Source organism: Cebus imitator, unplaced genomic scaffold, assembly GCF_001604975.1.
Source record: "Cebus imitator isolate Cc_AM_T3 unplaced genomic scaffold, Cebus_imitator-1.0 Scaffold4, whole genome shotgun sequence".
Classification (NCBI taxonomy): domain Eukaryota; kingdom Metazoa; phylum Chordata; class Mammalia; order Primates; family Cebidae; genus Cebus; species Cebus imitator.
The window spans coordinates 14,955,961-14,972,416 of NW_016107319.1; the positions used below are offsets into that span (position 1 = coordinate 14,955,961).

The 16,456-nt window shown below is 36.0% G+C and overlaps 1 protein-coding gene across 1 annotated transcript in view; it reads right to left on the reverse strand.

The window, feature by feature from the left end:
* The window catches only part of IQCM (IQ motif containing M), a 490,160-nt gene extending 475,143 nt beyond the window's left edge, over positions 1 to 15,017 (reverse strand). The window contains exons 1-2 of the mRNA XM_037740696.1: positions 14,776 to 15,017; positions 14,493 to 14,530 (exon numbers count right to left, since the gene is read on the reverse strand). The gene's annotated coding sequence lies outside the window, so the exon portion shown is untranslated. The remainder of the gene's footprint in view (positions 1 to 14,492; positions 14,531 to 14,775) is intronic.
* Between the last annotated feature and the right edge of the window lie 1,439 nt (positions 15,018 to 16,456).

Here is a 16,456-nt window from a genome sequence, read left to right on the forward strand (position 1 = left end):
GCTAAATTAAGAAAGCTTGGAGAAATATAATTGGAGTTGGTTTTGGTACACACATAATATGTATATTCACATCCAAAACAAGCTATGATATTCTTCCAAATGAAATAGAAACTTTGATTGCCAAAATATGAAAAAAAATTATATATAGAAATATTAAAGATATTAAAAGAACTTTTGTAAAAGCTCTTTAATTTTTTATGTATATGCTTTAGCATGGGATTATGTGTTTTCTTTCTTTGCAGCTCAATTGGATTATTTTTCCAGGACAATATTATTTATTTAATTTAGTTTAGTTATTTTTGCAGGAAGGATATCAGTCACCTCAAATATTTATTTTATGTGTGGAGAACATTACAATTATTCTATTTTAGCTAGTTTGAAATATATAATAATCTGTTAACTCTAATTTCCCTACTATATTATCAAATTCTAGAACTTATTTCTCCTATGTAACTGTATTTTTATACCCATTAGCCAATCTTTCTTCATCCTCCTTCTCTTTTTCTCTTTCCAGCTTTTGGTAACCAGCATTCTGCTCTCTACCTCCATGAGACACATTGGTTTTAGCCCCTAAATATGAGTGATAACAGGTGATATTTGTCTTTCTGTGCCTAGAAATTGAGTAATATTTGAGTCCTTAGACAACTACTTCATGAATCGACCTTTGTTCTATAATGGTAATAAACTTTTACAAGTAACTCCCTTGTTACATTTTATTCAATAACAATTGGAAGTTTTTAATAAAAGTCATCAGTAAATATAAAGAATCAAAAATATTAAGATCCTGAAGCTTTTCACAAATTGCAATTTTTTAAAACAAAGCTTGTAAACAGAAAAACCTATGCATGCATCACAGCAAAGGCAAAAGAAGTGAACAAATCAAATGATGAGAACTTAAAAAACATATGTGATTTAATTTTGAAAAGCTATATTTGACACTGACAGTGATCAATCTGACAAAAAAAATCAAGAAAACAATTCAATTTACAATAGCTACAAAACAGCTAAATACATAGGAAAAAATAAATGAAAAAAGTGAAAAATCTCTACAAGAAAACCTATAAAACACTGATGAAATAAATTTAAAAGGACACAAAAAATGGAAATATTTCACACTTACGGACTAGAATAATGAATATTGTTTAAAATGCTATATCCAAAACAATATACATATACAACACAATTCCTATCAAAATGCCAAAGACATTCTTACAGGGATTTTTTTTAAAACCCTGAAACTCATATAAAATTATGAAAGACTCCAAATAGCTAAAGCAATCCCAAGCAAAACAAAGGGAGGCTAGAAATATCACATTACCTAATTTCATACTATTCTAACAAAGCTATAGTAATTAAAACACCATGGAACTGACATAAAACTTCAAGAACATACGCTGGGGAAGGGGTAGACTCTTTTAAAATAAACAGTGCTGGGAAAACTAGATATCCATATGTAGAAGAAATAGCTAGAGACTCCTCTTTTGCCATATACAAAAATCAATTGAAAATAGATTAAAGGCTTAAATTTAAGAATCAAAACTATAAACTATGAGCAGAAAACATTGAGGAAATGCTACAGGACATCAGTCTGGGCAAAGTTGTTTTTTTTGAAAGGGAAGATCTCAAAAGCACAGGCAACCACAGCAAAAACAGACAAAAGAGATTACATCAAGCTAAAAAGTTTCTGAACAGAAAAAGAAACAATGAAGTGAAGAGACAACCCACAGAATGGGAGAAAATATTTGCAAAATACCAATCTGGCAAGGAATCAATACCAGAATATATAAAGAAAAAAAACTGGGATTGCTGGCAAGATAGCTGACTAGAAACAGCTCCAGTGTGCAGCTCCCAGCGAGAGTGATGCAGAAGGTGAGTGATCTCCACACTTCCAACTGAGGTAACTGGTTCATCTCATTGGGACTGGTTGGAGAGTGGGTGCAGCCCAAGGAGGGTGAGCCAAAGCGGGGGGGTAGGGGGAGTCATTGCCTCACCCAGGAAGCACATGGGGCCAGGGAACTCACTCTCCTAGCCAAAGGAAGCCATTAGGGACTCTTCCCGGCACTCCAGCCCAGATACTGTGCTTTCCCCATGGTCTTCCCAACCCACACACCAGGAGATTCCCTCTGGTGCCTACAACACCAGGGCTCTGGGTTTCCAGCACAAAATTGGGCAGTCATTTGAGGAGACAATGAGCTAGCCACAGCAGTTTTTTTGTTTTTTTTTATACCCCAGTGGTGCCTGGAATGCCAGCAAGACAGACCATTCACTCCCCTGAAAAACGGGGCTGAAGCCAGGAGCCACGTGATCTGGCTCCCACCACAACAAAGACCAGCAAGCTAAGATCCACTAGCTTGAAATTCCTGCAGCCAGTACAGCAGTCTGAGCTTGATCTGGGGTGGCTGAGCTTGGTGGGGCGAGGAGCATTCACCATTGCTGAGGCTCAAGTAGGTGTTTTTAACCCCGCCTGTATAAACAAAGTTGCAGGGAAGTTTGAACAGGGCAGAGCCCACAGCAGCTCAGCAAAACCTCTGCAGGCAGACTGTGTCACTAGACTCCCTCCTTGCTGGACAGGGCATCTCTGAAAAAAATCAGCAGCCTATCAGGGTTGTAAATAGAGCCCCCACCTTCCTGGGACAGACCACCTGGGAAAAAGGGGCAGCTGTGGGTACAGCTTCATCAGACTTAAATGTCCCTGCCTGGAAGCTCTGAAGAGAGCAGCAGATTTCCCAGCACAGCATTCGAGATCTGATAAAGGATAGACTGCCTCCTCAAATGGCTCACTGACCCCTCTGTATCCTGACTGGCAGATACTTCCAATCAGGGGCTAACAGACATCTCATACAGCAGAGCTCTGGCTGGCATCTGGCGGGTACCTTCTGGGATGAAGCTACCAGACGTAGGAACAGGCAGCAATCTTTGCTGTTCTGCAGCCCCTGCTGGTGGTTCCCAGGCAAATAGGGTCTGGAGTGAACCTCCAGCAAACTCCAACAGACCTGCAGCAGAGTGGACTGACTGCTACAAGAAAAAACTGCCAAACAGAAATAGTTTCAACATCAACAGAAAGGACATCCCCTCAAAGACCTCATCCAAATGTCAGCAACTTCAAAGACCAAAGGTACATAAATCGACAAGGATGGGAAGAAACCAGTGCAAAAGAGGCTGATAATTCCAAAAATCAGACTGTCTTTTCTCCTCCAAGGGATTACAACTCCTCACCAGCAAGGGAACAAAATGGGACAGAGAATGAGTTTGACAAATGGACAGAAGCAGGCTTCATAGGTGAGTAATAAACTTCTCTGAGCTAAAGGACCATATTCTAACCCAATGCAAGGAAGCTGAGAACCTTGATTAAAAGGTTAGACAAAACGCTAACTAGAAAAACCAGCCTAGAGAGGAACATAAATGACCTGATGATGCTGAAAAACACAGCCAGAGAACTTTGTGAAATATACACAAATTTCAATATCCAAATTGATCAAGTGAAGGAAAGGATATCAGAGATTGAAGATCAGCTCAATGAAATAAAGCAAGAAGACAAGATTAGAGAAAAAAGAGTGAAAAGAAATGAACAAAGCCTCCAAGAAATATGGGATTATGTGAAAAGACCAAATCTACGTTTGATCGATGTACCTGAAAGTGACAGGGAGAATGAAACCAAGTTGGAAAACACTCTTCAGGACATTACCCAGGAGAAGTTCCCCTAACTAACAAGGCAGGCCAACATTCAAATGCAGGAAACACAGAGAACCCCACAAAGATACTCCTCAAGAAGAGCAGCCCTAAGACACATAATCTTCACATTCACCAGGGCTGAAATGAAGAAAAAAACGCAAAGGAGAAATGTCGTGTTACCCACAAAGGGAAGCCCATCAGACTTGCAACAGATATCTCTGCAGAAATCCTAAAAGCCAGAAGAGAGTGGAGGCCAATATTCAAAATCCTTAAAGAAAATAACTTTCAAAACAGAATTTCCTATCCAGCCAAATTAAGCTTCATAAGCGAAGGAGAAATAAAATCCTTTACAGACAAGCATCTGCAGAGAGATTTTGTCAATACCAAGCCTGCCTTACAAGAGCTCCTGAAGAAACTACTAAACATGGAAAGGAACAACCAGTACCAGCCACTGCAAAAATATACCAAATGTAAGACCATTGATGCTATGAAGAAACTGCATCAACTAACCGGCAAAACAACCAGGTAGCGTCACAGTGGCAAGATCAATTTCATACATAATAATATTAATTTTGAATATTAATGGGCTAAATGCCCCAATTAAAATAAACAGGCTGGCAAACTGGATAAAGAGTCAAGACCTATCACTGTGCTGTATTCAGGAGACCCATCTCATGTGCAAAGACACACATAGGCTCAAAATAAAGTGGTGGAGGAAGATTTGCCAAGCAAATGGAAAGCAAAAAAAAAAGCAGGAGTTGCAATCTTAGTGTCTGATAAAGCAGGCTTTAAACCAACAAATATCAAAAGAGACAAAGAAGAGCACTACATAATGGTAAAGGGATCACTACAACAAGAAGAGCTAACTATCATAAACATATACGCACCCAATACAGGAGCACCCAGATACATAAAGCAAGTTCTTAAAGACCTACAAAGAGACTTAACTCCCACACAGTAATAGTGGGAAACTTTAACATGCCACTGTCAATATTAGACAGATCAACAAGACAGAAAATTAATGAGGATATCCAGGACTTGAACTCATATCTGCACCAAATGGACCTAATAGGCATCTACACAACTCTCCACCGCAAATCCACAGAATATACATTCTTCTCAGCATCACATTGTACCTATTCTAAAACTGACCACATAATTGGAAGTAAAATACTCCTCAGCAAATGCAAAAGAATGGAAATCATAACAGTCTCTCAGACCACGGTGCAATCAAATTAGAACGCAGGATTAAGAAACTCACTCAAAACCACACAACTACATGGAAACTGAACAACTTGCTCCTAAATTACTACTGGATAAATAATGAAATGAAGGCAGAAATAAAGATGTTCTTTGAAACCAGTGAGAACAATGTACCAAAATCTCTGGAACACATTTAAAGCAGTGAGTTGAGGAAAATTTATAGCACTAAATGCCCACCAGAGACAGAACGAAAGATCTAAAATCAATACCCTAACATCACAATTAAAAGAACTAGAGAAGCAAGAACAAACAAATTCAAAAGCTAACAGAAGACAAGAAATAACTAAGATCAGAGCAGACTGAAGGAGATAGAGACATGAAAAACCCTTCAAAAAATCAATGAATCCAGGAGCTGATTTTTTGAAAAGATCAACAAAATAGACTGCTAGCCAGACTAATAAAGAAAAAAAGAGAAAATAATCAAATAGATGCAATAAAATACGATAAAGGGGATATCAACACCAATCCCACAGAAATACAAACAACCATCGGAGAATACTGTAAACACCTCTGTGCAAATAAACCAGTAAATCTAAAAGAAATGGATAAATTCCTGAACACTTACACCCTCCCAAGACTAAACCATGAAGAAGTCGAACCCCTGAATAAACCAATAACAAGGTCTGAAATTGAGGCAGCAATTAATAGCCTATCAACCAAAAGAAGTCCAGGACCAGGCAGGTTTACAGATGAATTCTACCAGAGGTACAAAGGGAAGCTGGTGCTATTCCTTCTGAAACTATTCCAAATAATAGAAAAATAGAGAATCCTCTCCAACTCATTTTATGAGACCAACATCATCCTGATACTAAAGCCTGGCAAAGACAAAACTAAAAAAGAAAATGTCAGGCCAATATCCATGAGGAACATTGATGTGAAAATCCTCAATAAAATACTGGCAAACTGAATCCAACAGCACATCAAAAAACTATCCATCATGATCAAGTTGGCTTCATCCCTGGGATGCAAGGCTGGTTCAACTTACACAAATCAATAAATGTAATCTATCACAAAAAAAAAGAACCAAAGACAAAAACCACATGATTATCTCAACAGATGCAGAGAAGGCCTTCAACAAAATTCAACAGCCCTTCAGGCTAAAACTCTCAATGAACTAGATATTGATGGAACGTATCTCAAAATATTAAGGGCTATTTATGACAAACCCACAGCCAATATCATACTGAATGGGCAAAAACTGGAGGCATTCCCATTGAAAACCTACACAAGACAAGGATGTCCTCACTCACCACTCCTATTCAACATAGTATTGGAAGTTCTGGCCAGGGCAATCAGGCAAGAGAAATAAATAAAGGAAGAGAGGAAGTCAAATTGTCTCTGTTTGCAGATGACATGATTGTATATTTAGAAAACCTCATTGTCTCATCCCAAAATCTCCTTAAGCTGATTATCAACTTCAGCTAAGTATTAGCATATAAAAATAATGTGCAAAAATCACAAGCATTCCTATACACCAGTAATAGACAAATCATGAGTAAACTCCCATTCACAACTGCTACAAAGAGAATAAAACACCTAGGAATACAACTAAAAAGGGATGTGAAGGACCTCTTCAAGGAGAACTATCAACCACTGCTCAAGGAAATAAGAGAGGACACAGATGAAAAAATATTCCATGCTCATGGTTAGGAAAAATTAATATCGTGAAAATGGCCATACTGCCCAAAGTAATTTGTACCTTTAATGCTATCACCATCAAGCTACCATTGACTTTCTTCACAGAATCAGGAAAAAACACCTTATGGAACCAAAGAAGAGTCCACATAACCATGACAATCCTAAGCAAAGGAAAAAAAAAATGCTGGAGGCATCACGCTACCTGACTTCAAACTATACCACAAGTCTACAGAACAGAGGCCTCAGAAATAAGGCCACACATCTACAACCATCTGATCTTTGACAAATCTGATGAAAAAAATAAGCAATGGGGAAAGAATTCCCTATTTAATAAATGGTGTTGAGAAAACTGGTTAGCCATATGCAGAAAGCTAAAAATGGATCCCTTCCTTACACTTTATATAAAAATTAACTCAAGATGGATTATTAAAGATTTAAATGTAAGACATAAAACCATAAAACCCTGGAAGAAAACCTAAACATAGGCATGAGCAAGGACTTCATGACTAAAACACCAAAAGCAATGACAACAAAAGTCAAAATTGACGAATGTGATCTAATTAAACTAAAAAGCTTCTGCACAGCAAAACAAACTATCATTAGAGTGAACTGGCAACCAACAGAATGGGAAAAAATGTTTGCAATCTATCCATCTGACAAAGGGCTAATATCCAGAATCTAATATTTGATAGTACAGTAAAAAATATAGTTAATAATTTATCATATTTTTCAAGATATCTAGAAAAGAATAATTATAAAGTTCTTAATACCAAAAGGTAGATGTCTGAGGGGTTGGATATCTCAATTACCTAATTTGATCATTACACATCGTATACCTGTATCAAAATATCACATGCATCCCCAAAATATGTACAATATATTATAAAAAAATAAAATAAAGAAAATCTATATTTTTGCTTCAAATTTCTCAACTTGGGAGAAGAATCTTGATGAAGCGCTTATTTTTAAATGTATAAATATATATCCTCTATCAGAATGGAATGAAATTTAGAAGGGTACAACCATAGTATCTCAGTTTTGTGAAATATCCATAGAAATTATAAATAAAAACAAATTTGATGAGTTTTCTTGTAAGAGTATTTTTTGAAGAAAGTTACTCTAAATGAAGTAAAAATGTATCAATCACTTTTGAAGATGTTTGGGCTGAAATATTTACACATTTTAATATTTTTTAACAATAAGGACTAAGGATATCCTTCATTTAATATCTGTCCTGAACTACCTGGCACCTCAGCACCTACAGAGGGTGTTTTCTCAGCTAAAAATAGTGTGGTCTTAGAGAAGATTCATAGAAGGTATTAACAAGTTCAACTTTATGAAAAAACAAGCTACTCAGGAAGGAGGCTGAGGCAGGAGAATTGCTTGAACCCGGGAGGTGGAAGTTGCAGTGAGCCAAGATAGCACCATTCCACTCGAGCCTGGCAACAGAGCGAGAATCCATCTCAAAAAAGAAAACAATTTTTTAAAATACAGTTTTCAGACAAATACTGATGTCACTGTAATAAAAACAGATAGGCTAAGAACAATCTTACGGTACACAAATACTTCCCAAAAATGACTATTCCACTTACAGTCATTTTTCTGATAGTCAGATAACCCAGTGGGTTTTTTATTTGTTTAGCTTTAATGTACATGGACATATTTATTTTAATTGACTTAAAGTTTTTATTCTTGAAAATAGTATTTGAATAGGAGTATTTTATAATTTGAGACCAGAAAAGAATTAAATTGCCAATAAAATAAAAAATCTTACCTAGTATCAAACTTTAGTAATTTCAAAACATAAAAGTAATCTTGATACACAGGCAACACCTAAAGAAGCCTGAGGGCAAAAATACAACTCCTCAATTGTTCCTTGCTACATTAGGATGTGCTCCAGTCCATGTCTAATGCATGTAATCACCAAATGATGCTTAGGTGGCATTACTTACAAAGTGGAGCTATTCTGATCATAAAGCATCTCCATTTATAATTACATAACTGACATTAACACTTTCCAGCAGGATATGCTCCAGAAATCTTTCGATTCTATAGTTGTTTACCATAAGCAACCCTGACAGATCAGATATTTTCTGCTGAAAGTATTCCACAGACAAGGACTCTCAGTTATTTCTTTTCCCTAATAAATACCAAGTGCCTCATTAGCATGTTTCCATGTTTCTTTCCTCTCTCTGTGTGTAGATACACAGATATATATATCTGTATCTCCAAATATTCCTTTAGTCATAGATCAGCTGCTAACCTTTTCCTCCCCACAGGTATTAGAATGTTAGAGTATGGGGTGGGCATGGTGGCTCACACCTGTAGTCTCAGCACTTTGGGAGGCCAAAGTGAGTGGATCACTTGAGTCCAGGAGTTTGAGACCAGCCTGAACAACATGATGAAACCCATCTTAGCTGGGCACAGTGGCACATGCCTGTAGTCCCAGCTACTTGGGAGGCTGAGGAAGGAGGTTTATTTGAGCCTGAGATGTGGAGGTTGCAGTGAGCCATGAATGTACCATTGCACTCCAGCCTGGGTGACAGAGCGACATACTGTGTCAAAAATAATAATAATAATAAAAGACGCCGGGCTCAGTGGCTCAAGCCTGTAATCCCAGCACTGTGGGAGGCCGAGGCGGGTGGATCACGAGGTCAAGAGATCGAGACCATCCTGGTCAACACGGTGAAACCCCGTCTCTACTAAAAATACAAAAAATTAGCTGGGCATGGTGGCGCGTGCCTGTAATCCCAGCTACTCAGGAGGCTGAGGCAGGAGAATTGCCTGAACCCAGGAGGTGGAGGTTGCGGTGAGCCGAGATCATGCCATTGCACTCCAGCCTGGGTAACAAGAGCAAAACTCCGTCTCAAAAAAAAAAAATAATAATAATAATAATAATAATAAAAGAATGTTGGAGTGTTTATACCAAGATAAAAAACCTATTTATAAATTGATATATATTATTTCAAAAACATATGATTTTAATTATTTTGAGCGTCACCTTTCACTCTCAAAACTGTCTGGATTTGGATTGGGTGATAAGTCATGTGATCACCCTAGCTATTACATTTGAATTTATATGACCCACCAGATGTGATTTTGCCAAGTTTGTATGAATGATATTTCATTCCTGTGTAATACATCTACAAATCAAAATAAATACTCAAAGTGGTAGGTGGTGCCTGACCCCTGCTATAGCTATCAGTTTCCCATTGGTGTGATTAACCAAGACTGGTTTGATTTCTTAGCTTGCTTTTCTACTCATATATACCATTCTATAAGAAGAACAAGCCTAAAAATTTCTAAAATAAGTATATTATATTTCAAAGTCTTTGCAATTTACAGCAAGCCTTTAAAAAAGGCACCTGCTTGAACAGAAATATTTTTCAAATCTACCAAGGACATAACTACACTGTATTATCCCTGCCATGTAGCAAAAACATATGAAAATAATTCATCTATGATTGAAATCTAGTGATTTATTTCCATCAACAGAGTTTCCAAATTATTTTACTGAATAATTCTAAGCCCTTCTCCTTGCTTTGGATAATAATTAATCCATAACCATGATTAGTTATTCATTGTTTAATGAGTAACATATATATATGTTTATGGCATCATTCTAATACAGCTTATCTATATTCTCTTTCCCAAAATATCAAGATATATATCAAAACGAAACAAATTCAAAAAAAGAACCAACCCAAATACCCATCAATAATAGACTGGACAAAGAAAATATGGCACATATACACCATGGAATACTGTGCAGCCATAAAAAACGATGAGTTTGTGTCCTTTGTAGGGACTTGGATGAATCTGGAAACCATCATTCTCAGCAAACTGACACAAGAACAGAAAACCAAACACTGCATGTTCTCATTCATAGGCGGGTGTTGAACAATGAGAACATGTGGACTCAGGGAGAGGAACAGCACACACTGGGGGCAGTTGAGGGGGCCTAGAGGAGGGACAGTGGGAGGTGGGAAGGGTGGGGAGGGATAACATGGGGAGTAATGCAGGATACAGTATGCACCGATGCAACAACCCTGCATGACCTGCACATGTACCCCAGAACCTAAAGCAAAATAAAAAATAAAAATAACAAAAAGAAATACAAAACCATTTCACCATAGTACCCAACAATATTAACATACAAGCTTTAATGATAGAGAATGGACTGGTCCACAATATGTCAAAGTTTATCTTTGGCATTTCCCTGCTTCTTTTTCTCTTTTCCTCTCTCAGCTCCTGTGACTCCTCTGCCCAACTCCTAGGTATCCAGGGCCCTCATTCTGCCTTTTGGATGACAACAGTGACCCCACTTCAGTGCTCTCAGCTCAGGTTTGCCTTATAGTGAAAAATCCCGAGGACTAACTTACTTCTCTTTTCTCTCTTCCTGAGCCCCATCAAAATGTCCATAACTAGAGAAAAGCAAATTAAACTAAGCCATGCTGGACTGTGAATAATTGATTAATAGACTACTTAACCCTCCCTGGGATATTTTTCGTTTAAAAGAGGACACTGTAATCTAACTGACTTTTTAACAGGCAGAATTTCAAACCGTTCAAAAAAGTAAAGAGAAATATATAGGCTTCATTCAGGGAGATACATTTTGATAGACGGGCCTTCTAAGTGTTCCTTAAATTATCCATGTTGGCGGCTACATACTCAGCCTCCATTCCTAACTAGGAGAATAAAGCATTGACTGAAATGTCCTTTTCCAGTTTTATAAGTGAGCAGCAAAGTACTCTCAAAGGAAGGCATTTGACTTTGAAACAGACTTCAGAAGTCAAAGTATGGTTTATTACTCCTTTGGGTGAACTGAGAAATACAAATGCTTCTTTTAATTTGGAGCAAAATTCCTAAGAGTCATCCTTAAACACCAAATATCACTATGACAAAGGGCAAATCCTTTGTTGTTGAAGTGACCCTTTTTAGATTAGTTACATGTTTTTCAACTTTAAACTGGAGGATGGGAATGAGCACCTGAAATATATGATATAGCCCCATATATTACAAAGACGCAAATAATATACTGGAAAAGAAACTTCATACCAAAGTTCTTCCTTTCATTTTATCCATCCTACCTTCTAGATATCTATTTCACACACACACACACACACACACACACACACACACACACACACACACTACTTTGAAGATAGTAAAAAGCATTATTTCTCAAACAGTATTTACAGATTATCCTCTTAAAATGTAGCTATTATCTAAAATTTTGGAATAACATTCATAATTATAATGTTGTCATATAATTATTGTTAATAAAATAGGTTTGATGTGATTAGAACTACCTTTTTGCTTCGATTGACAGTTTTTTTTCTGCCTTTATAAGGTATAAAATGCAAAGAGAAGGAATTACTTACTCTCTACCTTCAGTTTCACTGACATAAACTGAAGCTGATTCCCTGCTCTGGCTAATTGTATATTTTGCCCTCCCCTATACCCAGGTGACACTGTAGACCTCTCTGGTCATGATAAAAGCCTCTAGAATTTTACTCAATTGCAATAATTTTAAAAATCAACAACTTAGCCCTGGTTATCAGTCAACTACATTAATACCTCAGAGTTAGGAGCATTTTTTGTAGAAATGTCAGGCTATATTTAGCCCTTCATGAACTTTCTCATTGCATTAAAATATTACATTTTGTCTTAATTTTCAAATTCCACATAATGGGTCTGGATAAAGGGTTACTACATAAGAAAGGCATTCTTAGTTCTGGTATCTATTCTCCAAAAAAAAATGTATTATTTTTTTTTCAGCTCCAAAAGTAAATTCTTCTCAGCTAAGTAAATTTTCTACACCAGACCCTTCTGCACTATTAGCTTAAGGTCTATCCTTTGAAAGAGGCTGTCATTTTCCCACTCAAAGGTATATCTTGAATAGGGTGTTCTAGGGTAATATAAAATATTAAACAAATGTATCTAACTCAGTCTTTTTTAAAAGACATGAACCCACAAGAATGGGGAGAACAGGACAGAAGACAATGGCGATGAAATTTTAAAAGCTGAGAAGCAGGTGGACAAGTAGTAATTGAAGTACTATACCCGAGAAAGCTCAATCTTAAGTGAGCAGCGGGAAAAGCCAAGAATTAACTAGTTATAAAACAGATACCCCCAAATGCTCAGCAACTGAGAGTACCTATTTCTCTAAAACTGGGAATTAAAAAATGAGTAGGCAAATAGAAACCTAAAATAAGGAACATGAATAAAAGCTATCTGATAAGTAATTAGATACCTGTATGTCTTCCCTTACCCCACTTCTGTTAAATTACTAGAATCTTCCCTGAATCTAAGCATCTTTATATCGAGCTAGAACAAATTGATTCATCTCCCAATAAGGAATATCTTTAAAGAATTCATTTATTGGTTAGTCCTCAATAATATCCTCCTCTCTTTAGAAAAATAGAAACCAGCAGGTGCCAAAATTATTCCAGAGTCTACAGCATAGAGTGCCACTAAGATTTTCTCACAACCTGATAAAGTGGAAAATCTTTGACACATTTAGAACTCCAAAGTTTCATTACAAACGTCCCAATAATTAGACAACTGCAATTCATTATGAGCATGCTGTGACCCAGGGCTCCATGAAGAAGTATCTGAATTGTAGGAAGCAGGTGAAATGAATCTTCTGAATTCTTTTACATTTCTAAAAATAAACAGGAGAGCCTCTGGATATAGTTAAAATACAGGAAATCACATGGATCACATGGAGCCTAGGTCCTGAGTTCTTTAATATTCACTGCAATAAAACCTTTTGTTGAGTACCTAAACTTCTAAAATACAGAGAATTATGTTTTAAAATTGCAAGACCTTCCAAGAGGAAATATTGAAGTATAAATTTCCATCAAATACCGGTCAAATAATTTCACTCTAAATGATAATTTATGTTGATACTTCCATATTAAAAATCACGTTGGAATCCCATAATTTCCTCCCCTTGAAAGCATATAATTAGTCATGCTGTATTGGAATCAGCTCTAGAAAATGATCTCTTACCACCGGAATTATTTTCACATTATGTTCTGGAAGAACCACCCAGTCTGTATCATGTTAATTATCTTAAGTATATAGGGTAATTACTTCGAGATGGATAAAGTAATATTTTTATACTTAATCATTTCAAAAAACAGACTGATAATATTTTTAGTATGTTTTTAGAACTTCCATAACAGATTTTTTCATAACAAATGACAAATATCCATCAGGTATCCAGAATAGCTATTCTAAAATCACTATTCACCTCTGTTCCATCTCACTTAGAGACAGTTAAGATTAATTAACAGTTAAGATTAATTTCTCTGAATAATTTCTTTGACCCATCTCTTGGGTCTGTAATTAGCATTTGACCCAATTGGCAGACACTATGAAGAGTAAAACAATGTATAATGCTGATGATTCTGTATATGACCACTTTGGAATATGAATCATATACCATCGAAACCTAGGATTTTTCTCATGCCACATTCAATCTTCCAATTCAGTCTTTAAAGAGACTAAATATGTCTGTGTTCAAGAGCACTCTAAAAATCTATATGTAAAAGTGATTTAGTAATGGTGTTGATTTATAAAAATAAAGCAATGGTAGAGTATACTACTCTTTGAAAATACATGATTTTATTTTCTCTTTGTAAGAGACCTCTCAAACAAGTGTTGGTCTCTGTTGATAATAGTCATCACAGCTCAGTATCAACATTAAATGTATTTAATTTGGCAAAATCATTTAACTTTTAAAAGGAAATTTTTAAGTATCCCAAATTAGTAAACCAACTCACAAAGCTACATGGAAGTATAGCTTATAACTGAAGGTGCATGAGGATACAATGCTACTTAAAATCAGACAGTGACCAAGGGGCCTGAATTGTTGTATACAGAAAATGTGGTATATTAGTAACTTCTACCTTAAAATTTTTCATTCTGAGGTCATTTGTTTTTCTTCCTAGAAGGCACAGGAGAGCTAACTGACAATATACTCATGGCTTGTAAGACAAAAATCATTGTCAACTACATATCTTATCCTCTCTAAGCAAATATATATATAGATATATATAGATATATATAGATATACACACACACACACACACGCACATAATTGTATCAAATCCTAAGAAAATTTATTTGGATAAATTCCATGAGAACCTTGCAGAAAGTGTAGAAGCCAATTGATAGTACTTAATTACTTACCTTTTTGCCTTAGTTCCAACAAAACTTCTAGAAACAAATTCACTGGCCCAAAATCATAATAATCTCAGTTGCTTCATAGTATAGAAACCCTGTATTCTTTCTTTATTCTTTTTTCATCTTTAACTATCCAGCTTTACATTGCTTTAAATTTTTAAGACCAATTCCAATTAGGTAATTAATATTTAAACAGATTCCTAAATCCTGCCAATCTGATTGCTTCTTCTCACATATGCCTATCTTCTCTGGACACCAAAAGAATTCTAGAATCAGAATTATTTCTTTGTGATGCATTAGGTAATTGGCTATTATCATCATCCTGCCTATGTCAGGGGGAGCTCCCTTTTCCAAACAATATAGGTACAGGCTAAGCTCCTTCGTGAAGAACATCAAATATGACAACAGAAAATAATAAAATGCCTGATAGGAGAAAGATTTTACTTTTAACATGTAAGATTTAAAAGAACCAACAAAAGTTAACTGAAGGATAAGCATTCCTTATTTTTCATCACTTCTTAAAATATTTAACATTATGTAACAGTATAAAACTATAGTTGTCCATGGATGATTAAAACTGCCGTGCTTTTAAAACCAAGTATTAGATTCCATCAAAAGACTTGGTCATTCTCAATATTGTATTCAAGTGCAACACTGAATGCAAAACTAACAAATGTTGTACAGTATTAGACCTAGAAAACTGAAATAACTTTGCAGCCATCTCTGACTGGTTTAAATTTATAAGAGCCAGCATAACTGGGCTTGGTGGTAAATGAACTAAATACTATGATTAGCATCTGATCTTAATACACATACCATGATAGCCTCAAAATTGACACTTTGTTATTGGTCACTATTCTCTCTTGCATCACCACTATAAGGCAGTGATCCTTAATCAGGAATGATTTTACTCCCCAGAGGACATTTGATAATGTTTAAAGACATTTCTGGTTGTCACAATGGGGATAGTGTTACTGGAATATAATGGGTAAAGGCCAGGGATGATGCTAAACCCCTTACAATGCATGGGACAATCCCGGACAACAAAGAATTATCCAACCCAAAATAACAATACTGTGAAGATTGAGAAACCCTACCACAAAAACTAACACTCAAAAGATCCCATTACTGTGCTATGCTTCATGTTATAATAAGGAAGGCAAAAGAACTAGGGCTAACAAATAACTTTTTCAATGATCAGTTTAACCCTGGAATATATTCTACATTTTGGTACTCAAAGTCCATATTCATTCATTAAGCTCTCATTCTAATCACACACTTTCATTCAAGAATCTTCTATGCAACAATCTTGCATGTTCTTCACATGTACCCCAAAACCTAAAATGCAAAAAAAATAAATGGAGAAAAATAAATAAAAAATAAAAAAACCAACAAACAAATGAAAACGAATCTTCTTATGCCATTCTAGTCAATTCTGGGAGACACCTCTGAATAATTAAGTATCATTTTTAATAAAAGCCCTCAGGATCATATGTCTATTTTGAACAAAGGCTCAAAGAGAAACTAAATAAAATACATTTTATCAGTCAGTAGTCCTTCAATGTCTTCCATGTAAACCATCTAACATTTACTTCCCAGATGAAGTTGAATGTTCACTGGTAATTTTCCTATTTCTATTATAGTTCTGACAATTCTCTGAAGCTTCAACCTGATCATAAAGAAAGAT